This window comes from Hyperoodon ampullatus (genome assembly GCF_949752795.1).
Source record: "Hyperoodon ampullatus genome assembly, chromosome: 1".
Classification (NCBI taxonomy): domain Eukaryota; kingdom Metazoa; phylum Chordata; class Mammalia; order Artiodactyla; family Ziphiidae; genus Hyperoodon; species Hyperoodon ampullatus.
Genome location: NC_136914.1, coordinates 211,882,524 through 211,895,082, shown reverse-complemented (window position 1 = coordinate 211,895,082; position 12,559 = coordinate 211,882,524). Strand labels below are relative to the sequence as shown.

The 12,559-nt window shown below is 39.5% G+C and overlaps 1 protein-coding gene across 3 annotated transcripts in view; it reads right to left on the bottom strand.

The window, feature by feature from the left end:
* The window catches only part of VTI1A (vesicle transport through interaction with t-SNAREs 1A), a gene marked incomplete at its 5' end in the record, with an annotated part of 359,894 nt that overhangs the window by 112,893 nt on the left and 234,442 nt on the right, over positions 1 to 12,559 (bottom strand). The window contains one exon of one of the 3 annotated variants that reach the window (XM_079716621.1): positions 11,424 to 11,551. The exons of the other annotated variants lie outside the window; for them this stretch is intronic. Of the gene's footprint in view, positions 1 to 11,423; positions 11,552 to 12,559 lie in introns of those variants that run through there. 3 annotated transcript variants of the gene reach the window in all.

Here is a 12,559-nt window from a genome sequence, read left to right as displayed (position 1 = left end):
GGGGCAGTACAATTAAAGCAACATGGAGCCCCTCTTGTTGAACGGGTCCAGAAAACACAATCTGCTTTCTCTGAGGATGTAGCATGGAGACAAGATGCTGAAAGATGGGTGGGATTTTGAAGGGGGAGATGGGAAGGTAAATGTCCAGGCAGGAGGATGAACAGGAGCCAGGGAAGAGCATGAGGCATGTCTGGGGAGTAGGAAGGATTTGGGTCTGGCTGTAATGCAGGTGACGAGAGGGCAGGGTGGCTGGGAAGGATGCAGAGGGACCACAGAAGCCTGCCCAAGGCACCGAGGGACAGTTCTGCCTGAAGACAGACACTGTTAGGGGAACTGGGAACTAGGATAAAAAGAAGTCTTCAGGGGCTTCCCTGGTGGCACAGTGGTTGAGAGTCCGCCTGCCGATGCAGGGGACGCGGGTTCGTGCCCCGGTCCGGGAGGATCCCACATGCCGCGGAGCGGCTGGGCCCGTGAGCCATGGCCGCTGAGCCTGCGCGTCCGGAGCCTGTGCTCCGCAACGGGAGAGGCCACAACAGTGAGAGGCCCGCATACCGCAAAAAAAAGTCTTCATCCATAAACTCTTTACCTATAAAACTACAGGGCTCCATTTTTTTGTCCCTTTTCTGAGGTGTTTGTCAGCAAAACAACCAGAAGCTGAAAAAGAGGAGGCCCTCCAAAAGGGAAGCAATTACTGGTGACTAAAAGGAGATGAAGGCTAAGAATAATCAGGAATTTATTTATTTATTTGGCCATGCCACATGGCATGCAGGATCTCAGTTCCCCGACCAGGGATCGAACCCATGCCCCCTGCATTGAAAGGGCAGAGTCTTGACCACTGGACCACCAGGGAAGTCCCAGGCAGGAACTTACAAGGAGAAAGGTGATAGAGCCAAAGGAGAAAATATGCTGGAGAGAAGGTGGTCTAATCAGGAACGTGATGGTAGCTCCTCTCATCTACCTCCCCCACCCCCCAAAGCTAATCCCCAAGAAAACCTACTACAGAAATTTGAGGGCCAGCAAGCCCATGGTTTAGTAACAATGCGGGCAACCATGGGGACAGCACAAACTTGCTAGCTCTGGATTTCTACCCACAACTTAAGAATTACTATTTGCAGTCCCATGAGGGAAACTGTAAGAAACATCCTTTTAGGAAAATATTTGATGTCAAGGGGAAATGTTCACAGTAAATTGCTAAGTGGGAAAGGCTACAAAATGAATACCTATATACACAACATGATTTTTGTATAAATATGATGAGTAACACTTATTGGTATATTTGGCCATCAAAAACTAGATCACCAAATGGTGGAAATATTTTAAATATGCCATGTCATGCAAAATTTCCTTTAATTCTTACTTGGAATATTCAGTGACTTTTCTGGCAGAAGTACTGCGTAATGCCTCAGTTAGTATGCAGAATACATCCTTTAGATCTTATCTCTGGTAAGAAGAATAACTAAAACAAAGACTGCTACCGATGATGTAGCTGACATGGCATAAAACAGTAGAGATGAGTGTTTGCATTTTTACCACTTTCGGGAAAATAGTCCTCTGTGTAAGGAATGCACAGAGTCTTACTTGAAAAAAATGAAGCATTAACACAAATATTCTCAAGCTCACGTTAACTCTTGTAATTAATGTAACTTGTTTACCTAGACCTGTTACTCTAGTTATTTAAATATGTTCAAGCATAAATTAGGAATTCTGCACATCAGGGTATGGTGGAGGCCCAGTCTTTTCAAAAATACAAATGTTTCTGGGTTCTTTTGTATTTCAACAAACCCACAATATGACACATACCGTACACACATACTACAGAATTATTCTATTTTGCATGTGAGATTACATATTTTATAAACCTGGCTTAACACAGTGGAAGGATGGGTCTGCTTATATGAGAGAAAAGCAATGACTCTTCATGTTTAACCTCTTGAATGTTATCAGGAAAGAACTGTCTTTTTTATTTTCTTTTTGGCCGCACTGCACGGCATGTGGGATCTTAGTTCCCTGACCAGGGATCGAACCTGTGCCCCCTGCAGTGGAAGGGTAGAGTCTTAACCACTAGACCACCAGGGAAGTCCCTGGAAAGAACTGTCTTAATGGGAAAGAAAGAAAAAAACTTTGGGGTGAAGAATGTTATCAACCTTTTACCTAAATAAACTTCACGGGGAACAGGGTTGAAAAAGTCCACCATAAACTTAATAAAGTGCAACCAGGACTACAGCTGCTAATTCTGGTCTGATGTTTTACAGCTGACAGTAGAAAAAAAAAGGCAAAAATGTGAACCAAAAGGACTTTTATAAGCTAAACTGAGATAAATAATTCTGGCAGACTCTATATTCTTTGTGTTAAAATACATAACCTGCCAAACTAGGACAGTAACTTAAAAAATTTTATTTGGCGTAACAGGAATCACAGACAAGTTTCTAAAACTTAAAATGCCAATGAAATATTCAATTGTTTGCAGGTAAAATATGCATAGAAAAAGGTGGGGAGAATGCATTCTCAAGTGTTAACAATGGTTAAGTGGATGATGAGGCTTACAGGGAGTTTTATTTTGTGCTCTATACCTTTCAGAAGTGTCAAGATATTCAACAAGAAATATGAAATTAACATTTTTAAAATGTGTAGGTTCTTCTGTTTTGTATTACAAATATTTCAATAAACTCATCATTTTTTAATATAAGAAAACTGTGGGAAATGTAACAAAACCAGAATATTCTGAAGTCTATTTTAAGCAAGTGGGAATAACACGGCAAACAGTGCCTTGTGTACAGGATGAAAATTTCCATTACTTTAAAGAAACGTTGGCTGCTGGTCTGCTTCTGGGGCGGCAGAGCAGGTCTGGGTTTGGGACATTGCATGACAGGTAGGGGTGAGGTTAGGCTACTCTGAAAACACACGAAAGATGGGTAAGTAGTGGATTGGTAGCAAAATCCAGGTTCCTTTAGGGCACATCAGTTGTAAGGGAAGCAGTTATGGTTCAGAGTGGGAAAGGCCGTATGTAGTATGGTGGGAGATGTCCTGGAGGGAATGAGGGAGAAACACTTCCAAGTTTGGGATTGACATGTAAACACTGCTATATTTAAAAGGAGAGATAATCAACAAGGACCTACTATAAAAAAAAAAAAAAAAGATTAAAAAAAAAATCCTGGGCTTCCCTGGTGGCGCAGTGATTGAGAGCCCACCTGCCGATGCAGGGGACACAGGTTCGTGCCCCGGTCCAGGAAGATCCCACATGTCGCGGAGCGACTGGGCCCATGAGCCATGGCCGCTGAGCCTGCGCTCCGCAACGGGAGAGGCCACAACAGTGAGAGGCCCGCGTACTGGAAAAAAAAAAAAAAAAAGAAATCCTTTCATGAGGACCAATATATGTGAAGTAATAGCTCTCTCTTCAGCTTAAACTACAGACTGTCTTCCTTCAATTTAGTTCGAATGACAAAATATTAAAAGTACAGAGACCAAAGTCGGTTAAGACTTACTAAGAGCTCTCCACCAAATGAAACAGGCATCAGTGGCAGAGGTACCACGGTTATTTAATTAGCACACATTGATTAATTTAACCCATGGAACCACTGTCTCCTGTTACTGCTAATTTTGTTTTTGAAGTCAAATGAAACAAAGTAGCTGAACAGTAGTTAAATGTGTCCAGTCTCTTCATCCCTAACGCTATGAGGACGGGTAGCCCTCCACCACTGAGGTGCTCTGAGATGTTCTCAGGAGGTGGTGACATCCCCTTAAAAACCCTAATATGAATGGGCCTGTTAGTAGCACTTTCCCTAACGAGACATGTGACAGAAGAGTATAATTTGTAATTATTTTCAAATATTGGCTAAGAAAGGATGGTCTGTTAAAAAGCTTGTGATGGAAAGAGATGCTAGGCTGCATTTGTGACACCCTGCCTAACAAGAAAAGCAGTAGACAGAAGATTGAGGCATACAGGCACACCTCATTTTTTTGTGCTTCACGGATATTGTGTTCTTTACAATTTGAAGATTCGTGGCAGCCCTGTGTCAAGCAAGTCTACTGGTGCCATTTTTCAACAGCTTTTGCTCACTTCATGTTTCTGTGTCCCATTTTGGTAATTCTTGCAATACTTCAAGCTTTTTCATTTTATTATATGTTATAGTGATCTGTGATCAGTGATCTTTGAGGTTACTACTACGACTCGCTGAAGGCTCAGACGATGGTTAGCATGTTTTAGCAAATAAAGTATTTTTTAATTAAATATGTACATTTTTAAAAAGACATAAATGCTACTGCACACTGAAGAGACTGCAGAATAATGTAAACGTAATTTTTATATGCATTTGGAAACCAAAAAATTCATGTGACTCGCTTTATTGCAGTGGTCTGGAACTGAACCTACATTATCTCTGAGGTAGGCCTGTATTTGCAGGTTAGCAATGGTTTTGAAACTTGGAAAAAAAAAACTTTTCTTTTTTTTTTGTTATAAAATTTTTCTTCAAGGATTATTGACATGCCCAGCAGAAGATCAGATTAACATGGAGCTGCTCCAGCTAGAATCCTGCTTGTCTGGTCTCTTCTTCCTCCTTGGCAACCTTTATGTGCATAAGCAAAATTTTAGGATTCCTTGGAATACACTTTGAGAATCACTATTTCACAGCATCCCTGGGGGATACTGGGCATTGGCTCATTCCATACATTTCCGGATCCCTTTTAACAGCTTTCTTTGACTGGGAAGGCTAGAAACCTAAAAACTACATTTTCGAGATTCTCTTGCAACCAGCCAGGTTCCAGGTATCGCCCAGGTTCTGCAAGGCAGATGTCTGTGCAAGACTTGGCAAGGGGATGTGAGCAATATGAGGCACTTGCATGGGAGAAAACAGGCACTTCTGGTAAATGTGTGTGTGTGTGTGTGTGTGTGTGTAGGGGAGGAGGGTGCGTTTGGCTCTTCTGGGACAGCTCTGGTAGAGACTATGGAGTCCGGTTCCTGTATCCTGGGTGCCATTCGGGTAAGACTGCAGCAGTGAGCAGTCCCAGGACAGTCTGATTGGTCTCTTCTGCTGCTCTGTAGCACCCAAAAGAGCTTCGCTGGCTTTCCTAAGGACTCTATACACTACTCTAATAAATCTCTTTCTGCTTAAATTAGATAGATGATTCTGTCCTCCTGAATCTAAGAACTCTGACCAAGACAAGCATCAGAAAATAGACCCTAATTATCTCATTGCCTCATATGAAGTATCTTCTACATCTCCCCATGTTTGCATCCCTACTGAACCTAGCACTATTTTTATCAAATAGATACTGAATAAACATTAGTTAAAACACATCACTATAGGGCTTCCCTGGTGGCGCAGTGGTTGAGAGTCCGCCTGCCGATGCAGGGGACACGGGTTCGTGCCCCGGTCCGGGAAGATCCCACATGCCGCAAAGCGGCTGGGCCCGTGAGCCATGGCCGCTGAGCCTGCGTGTCCGGAGCCTGTGCTCCACAACGGGAGAGGCCACAACAGTGAGAGGCCCGCGTACCGCAAAAAAAAGAACAACAAAAACAAACACATCACTATAGCATAGCATTATGCTGTATTACTTTTAACATCATTCAGCTACTTATTAGATCGTGAGACAAGGTCTAAATAATGTAGGGAAGACACACCTCAATGAGCAAGGGGTTGAACCATTATAATTTTTAACTGTGTTCATTTATCGAGGTAAAGAAAGCAAGGCATTAAAAACAACAGTCTCAATTTCTCGTCATTTGGAGGGGAACAGAAACAAGTCAAAAGCTGTCTTTTTAAGATATAACAGAGAGACAGACAGGAATGTAAAATTATTATGGTGATTGACAACAAATCTGAATTTGATCACTGTAGAATGACATACTTAAATTTCTCTGTCTTGTCAAAAAATAACAAGAAAAAAGAAAACGAAAAAATGGGCCCTTTAATCTTTAAAAATAATATCAGCATGGTGTCATATATATATATATATATATATATATATATATATATATATGAGTATTATCTAAGTATTTGATTACTGACAGCTAGTTTTCTTCATTTTGGAAAAAACTATGTGAAAGGACTTCCCTTTCCTACATTTTATACACAAACTATTTCATTTTCTAAAAGTGGTTAGACAAAGGGTCAGATGATAACTTTAAATATTTAAACTGGTCACTGACACTCAAGTAGTGAGGAACTTCTCTAGTTTATTGTTAAATATGGATTGCCTTAGAGGTAACCTTAAGTACATGGCATGGCTTCCTAATGAGTTATTAGTTATGAAACTATGAAGTAATTTAGAATTTTAAATAAGACTGGAGAATAGACTGGGGTATAACAAATTAAAAGCACCGTAATTATGCAATATCATGAGATGTATTAGGTAGTCATGCTATGCATATATCAAAAATACATTAATAAAACGAACATATGAATAAAAAGCTAAGTCTGGCCCTTTAAGACCTCAACACTAATTGGAAAGGATTTTGACAGAACATCTTGAATAACTTTCATTATATCGTTTTGGCAAGCTATTTTTCAGCTACCTAAATGATGATTATTTCTATACTCCACAGTGCATCTATCAAAATCTACGATCTGAAAAATATCATTAGTGAGGATGAGTGAAGTGGCAGTTGTTCAAATGGTACAACCTGAATTTGCATTTATTAGTGTGATGTAGGTGATATGTATGGGGTGTTTTATTTTCTGATATTTTACCTTTATATTGTCCCCTTAAGACATATCACACATTTACATGTTGTACATTAATTATATATGTTATGCGTTATATTCCAAATTCTAGCCCTATTTTTAAGGTCATGCATTCAGATCACTCTAAAAACTCTTCCCAAAGTGTGATGATTTAATGGATTTAATTCTTAAAGAAAAACATTTCATAGCAAGGGCAGATTAACCTCACAATGAAAACAAACACATCCAGTAGTAGATATTATTGGTGAAAAGTGTAAAAGGTATAATTTTGCCTATAATAGCTTACTCCTGTAACCAAGACACAGATTTATCCATCTTTGCTTTGTTGTTGGGCTTAAAGTCATTGAAAATTCAAAGAACCAGATCACTACTTAGTTTAAAATAAGAAAGGTCTAGCCAAAAAGCAAGTCCAACTAGTTAACACCAGAGAGTACCAAGTGCCTATTATAGGAATACAGTTTATTAAGGTTAAAAAAAAAACCCAGGCAGCTGTGTGACATATTAATGCCTTTAACTATTCTTGATTTTAATATTGAATTTGGTTCCACTAAAGTTCTCCCTTTGAGGTGAACTGTTATGTGTACCTTTTTCATAGATGGCCATTGGTGCCATGCTTGTTGAAGGATATTATTCTGTAAATACCTAGGCTTTAACTTTCACCAAAATGGAAGCCTTACTCAATAAATAAGCAACTCACCCCAGGTCATGAAGTTAGATATTAGAAAAAGGAGGATATTGCAGCCCAAGTTGACTGTGCCCCCCTGGCCCCACTCAAATTCCCCCAGACAAGGAGGCCTTTACTTCCTGGTTCTTTTAGTTGGGGTCTTGACTCATGGACTTCATATGCTCCCTTTTCCTTTTCTCACTGAGAAGAAAACTCTCATACAGTATATTCATGATCATGCTGCTACGGTATACATTAAGTTTATGAATGATGTCCTTCACTTATTGCCCCTTTCTCTCACACAGTGATATTTGTAACTCACGAGCTGTAGGATTTCCAAAGCTGAGTGATTTGTAATGTAATACTTCTAGAATCTCCAGAGTAATTTCAGCATTAGTTACAAATAAAAGTTGGCTCTCTGCAACTCTTAACCTTGGGAACATGAACCTTTAAGACTTGGAGATCAAATACCAACATTCCCCTAGGACTGCTGTACACATCTGCATTTCTGGACATAGGACTTTTTTTGTTCCTAATCAAGTATAATCTCACTTCATAACTTCTACTTTTGGCTCAGTGCTACCTAGATTTCCAGGCAAGCAAAAAAAATGAGGGCTGAGGATTTTGTGCTTAGAGGTTTGGAAATTTGGCAAATGTTACATTAAAATGCAAGTATTTGATCTTGAACCTCAACAGAGTGAAATTCAGTTAAAACACAAAGAAACCAAAGTAAGGATTTATGTATTCCAAATCTGCACCTGTATTTTGATGTTGCCAGGTATTTGTACTAAGAATTCTGTGTACAGGGCAAAAGGGAATGAAGAGCCTCCCAAATTTTCCTCTGGGATCTTCCAGCCATTTGCAGTAATCACTAATTCTTGCTTACATCTATGAGTCAGGCATCCAAGTGTTGCTATTCCTGGCTGGTCCTGTTCTGTGTTTAAATGGTCTGATTGTTAGTCTTTGCATCTGGGTCCAAACCAATTTCACATGGAAAGTTAGTTCAAGGATTCCAGTCACCTTTAAGTTATCCTTAAAGACAGCTAAGAAGATAGCTTGAGTTATTAATAACAATTATGAAAACTGCCCTTCCAACTCACCAAACTCAAGGGTGTCATTCTTCATACAATTTCCTAAATATTGACCTTCTAGGATCCAGTCAATGAAGTAGAGTTTATTTTCAAATAATTTAATTTAACATCCATTAACACTCTTTGGGACCTGAAAGCCACGGAATTTAAATGATTCTTATATTCAGATAATTATGAGAACAGGTTACTTGTAAAAGAACATTTCCATGAAGATTTAGCCAGGCAGCACACTTTATAGGCCTGAATTTCATCAAGGTGGGGGAACAGACTAAATGTGGATTTAATTTACAAATGCTTTCATACAACACCCATAACTTTTATTTCTTGTTATGTTATCCATTCTATAATGTTAAAAAAAAAAAGAAACAAACAATCACACAGCAGCATAACCAGGATTAGGGGAAGACTATACTTCATCCAAAATTGACTTATACAATAGCTGTAGTTTGTCTATGAACTCATTTATTGTTATTGGTTGAGAGCCAATATGAGTAATGGATAAAAAGCGTGGGTTTTATTTGGAATCAGGCTTGCTCTAGTTCTGTTACTTATTAGTTCTTTGACTCTGGGTATGTCCATTAGGCTTTTTAGGCCTTAGTTTCCTCATCTGTCAAACTGGTTACTGTAAAGATTAAGAGAGACAATTTGCTAAAAAGTGCCTAGTATAGGCATAACTATTTCTCAGTAAATGGAAGTTACTTTTCATTTGTCAATATCTTTCCTCCTCTGCAAGTTCTTTGATGGAAAGAGCCATTTCTGGTACTTCCTTGTACCTGTAACAGGACTTAGTCTTGTAACATGGTAGGAAAAACACTGCCTTTAGATGTCAGGGGACCAGCAGGCAAGCTCACTACCTGCTGGCTATGCAATTTCTGGCAGAGTTCTTAAGATGTCTGCTCTTAGTTTGCCTCTCTCTGGAATGGGGATATGTTTACATCCCTCTCAATGTTCTGATAGGAATGCAGAAAGATATGGATAAAACACATTTTATAAACTGTAGAGCACAGCTTAGATTTAGGTTATTGTCACTCTTTTATTCTACTTGAATTAAGAGTAATTAGGGGCTTCCCTGGTGGCACAGTTGTTGAGAGTCCGCCTGCTGATGCAGGGGACACAGGTTCGTTCCCCAGTCTGGGAAGATCCCACATGCCGCGAAGCAGCTGGGCCCGTGAGCCATGGCCGCTGAGCCTGTGCTCCGTAAGGGGAGAGGCCACAACAGTGAGAGGCCCACATACCAAAAAAAAAAAAAAAAAAAAGAGTAATTAGTAATTTTTTGAGCACTTACTATGTGCCAGATGGACACAGTGATTTATAAGTGTTGTATCATTTAATCCTTACAACAACTCAATAAAGTAGGTACTGTCATTATTCCCATTTTTCAGATGAGGAAACCTAAGCTGACTCAAACTCAAGCAGTCTGGCTCAGAAGCCCACACTCTAAACCACTGTTACATATAGAATCCTATAATTTTAGGAGGAAGAGACAACCTTTTAAGAATCCACCAGTGGCAGGTCTAGGGGGTCAGAGTGACGAGGAGGCAGTCACCTTGCCTAAGAGGATGGCAGACGCCACAGACAAAAAGAAGAGAGAGGATCCAAGCAATCAGACTCATGTAAGCAAGGCGAGGCCACAGTTTTTCCATTTATATTCAGATTTCTGTAACACAAATACCCCATTCCTGTACATATATTTTCAGCTCCGCTGAAACTGCCAAGTAAGATGTAAGAGAAAAACACTCAGCTAAATTCTACATCTGGCCATGAGGAAGACTTTAGAGTGTGGTAGTTTGGGAAAATACAAGTAGACTGGCCAGGGCGAAAAACGATACTCTGTGACATGTCACACCCTTGGGCTGAAATATTCGAAAAGGCCACCACTCGGGGGTGTGGTAGACACGAAGGACCATGGCCGTGGTTACCTCCATGAGGAATTCTCTTCTCCAGACAGACTGAAGGCACACAATAGCAGACGTCATCTTGTAGAAAGGGCTGTGACTTTACCGGGCACCAGTCTTTGGCTGAAGGCTACGAACCAATGAAACTTTAGAACATGAGACCCAAGACAATACTCTGCCTGTGTTCAACAGTGAGAGCTCAGAGAGTGTCAAAGCATGTGTTTAAGCATATGTGAACAAAGGGCATAAAGATGTGTGAGACGGGTGTTAAAACATCAGTTCAAACATGTGTTTAACCATGTGTGAGTAAAAGGGTGTTAAGCCATGTGGTAAAGCAAGTGTTAGAGCATATTCGATTACAAATGTTTCTCATTTGGGAGCTTAAATTATTTTCTGCCTAATCCAGTGTTGCTAAGCAATAGTTCTGTGTTGTCTTAACGGAACACAATAAATTATTAAACTTAAAAAAAAATTGAAGTTAGAATTCTTTTTTCCCATCTTGGTTTCATCACGAAGAATTTACATCTGTAGTTTTCAATAAACATAGTGGTGTTCTGCTAGTGTAAGCAAAAACCAGGGTAAGGCTCCCTAGGCAGGAAGGCAACAGGCAGATTAGGGTAAGGCACACTCTGTGTGCTGAGACAGTATACAGTGTTTGGTAGATCCAGTGGCATATTAGACTAATCTCAAGGTTTGATAAACCACATAGTCACTGACTGGGGGTGACTATCCCATCTAGGGCACCACACCACTGCTAGGATTCTGTTTTTTTATTTTCAATTTTTAAATATCTCGAACACTGCTCTTGAGAATAGGAATTCTGACAGTTCTTACTGACAGTAAAATGTGATAGACACCAGCTTTAAGGTTTCTCTGACATTATTTGCTAAATATATTAGCTCATGTATCTTCAATGCTGCTGGAAGCTTCCCTTCCAAAGCAAATGAGTTCTCTTATGTTAAAATGGGAATACACAACCCTGGATGTTATTTTAAAAAGAATGAAAGTAGACAAAAATCAGAGTGTACTAGAGATACCTTTCTGCAGGGTAAAGAAAGAGAGTTTAAAACAGATATACATGTACTAATACAGGTAAAAAAAATTCAGGTAGCTATTTTATTTTCTTGTTAGGAAACAAAGCGATAAACAAACTAAACCAGTAAACCTGTTTGAGCCCACTCATTTCTCCGTTGGGAGTGGATATATCATCAAATATTCTTCCTTTAAAAAAAAGAGCAAAAGACAAGTAAAAGATCTGCAGGCTTGTGTTTAAATTCTATTTCCTAAGCAGTACTAATTAATATGGCTCTTTCTGCTAAACTGTAGAATGATTTGTGTGTAAATGCTATCTGATTTTACTTATGAAAATATTTTTGATCATTCTGAATAAAGAAAAATAGATATAGCCATTAGAATCAAAATGTTGCCTTCCCAATCACCTTTTGCCTCGAGATCATGGAATGTTTTACTGAAACAAAAACTGGCAAGAGAGAACCAAACAATTAAAGCTAGTGTCTTCTGTCAGCCACCCTTGTAGCAGAGGTCAAAGAATTTTTGAATACTTCTCTCTTCTCGTTCACTGTGTCACTTAATGATTTGTTCATGCGGTTCAGTACAAACTCAAGAAAATACAATTCCCCGGCAGAAAAAAAGCACGGGCCGTGGTGCTGTGACCTGACTCTCTGCTTAAACAAATTCCAGAGTGTGCACTGACAGAGCGATGATGATTATTTTTCCTTCTTGGAGACTTAGCACAAATTAAGAAAACGAAGAAAATAGAATCTGACCAAGGAAATGATGGAGGAAGGTTGTGCAGAGGCTTTCTTAGTTTATGGTTAACAGTTTTATTTTTATTTTATTTTATTTTTTATCTTTTGGCCTCACTGTGAGGCATGCGGAATCTGAGTTCCCTGACCAGGGATCAAACCCAAGCCCTCTGTAGTGGAAGCTCGGAGTCTTAACCACTGGACCACTGTGGAAGTCCCAGTAGTTTTATTTTTGACCAAAACAAATATACTGATGAGCAAATTCATTTCAACAATCACATGTTTCTTCATTATTAAGGTGTTTTATTTTCAATAGTGTAAAACAGAGAATGCAAACCACTTATTTTCTGTCCATACTGAACACACCCTGATATCTGAAGCTATTTCACTGAGGTTAGTCTCCAAATGCATGTAAATCAGGCTCAGGAAAAATATCTGTACTACAGAAATGATAAAACATCCC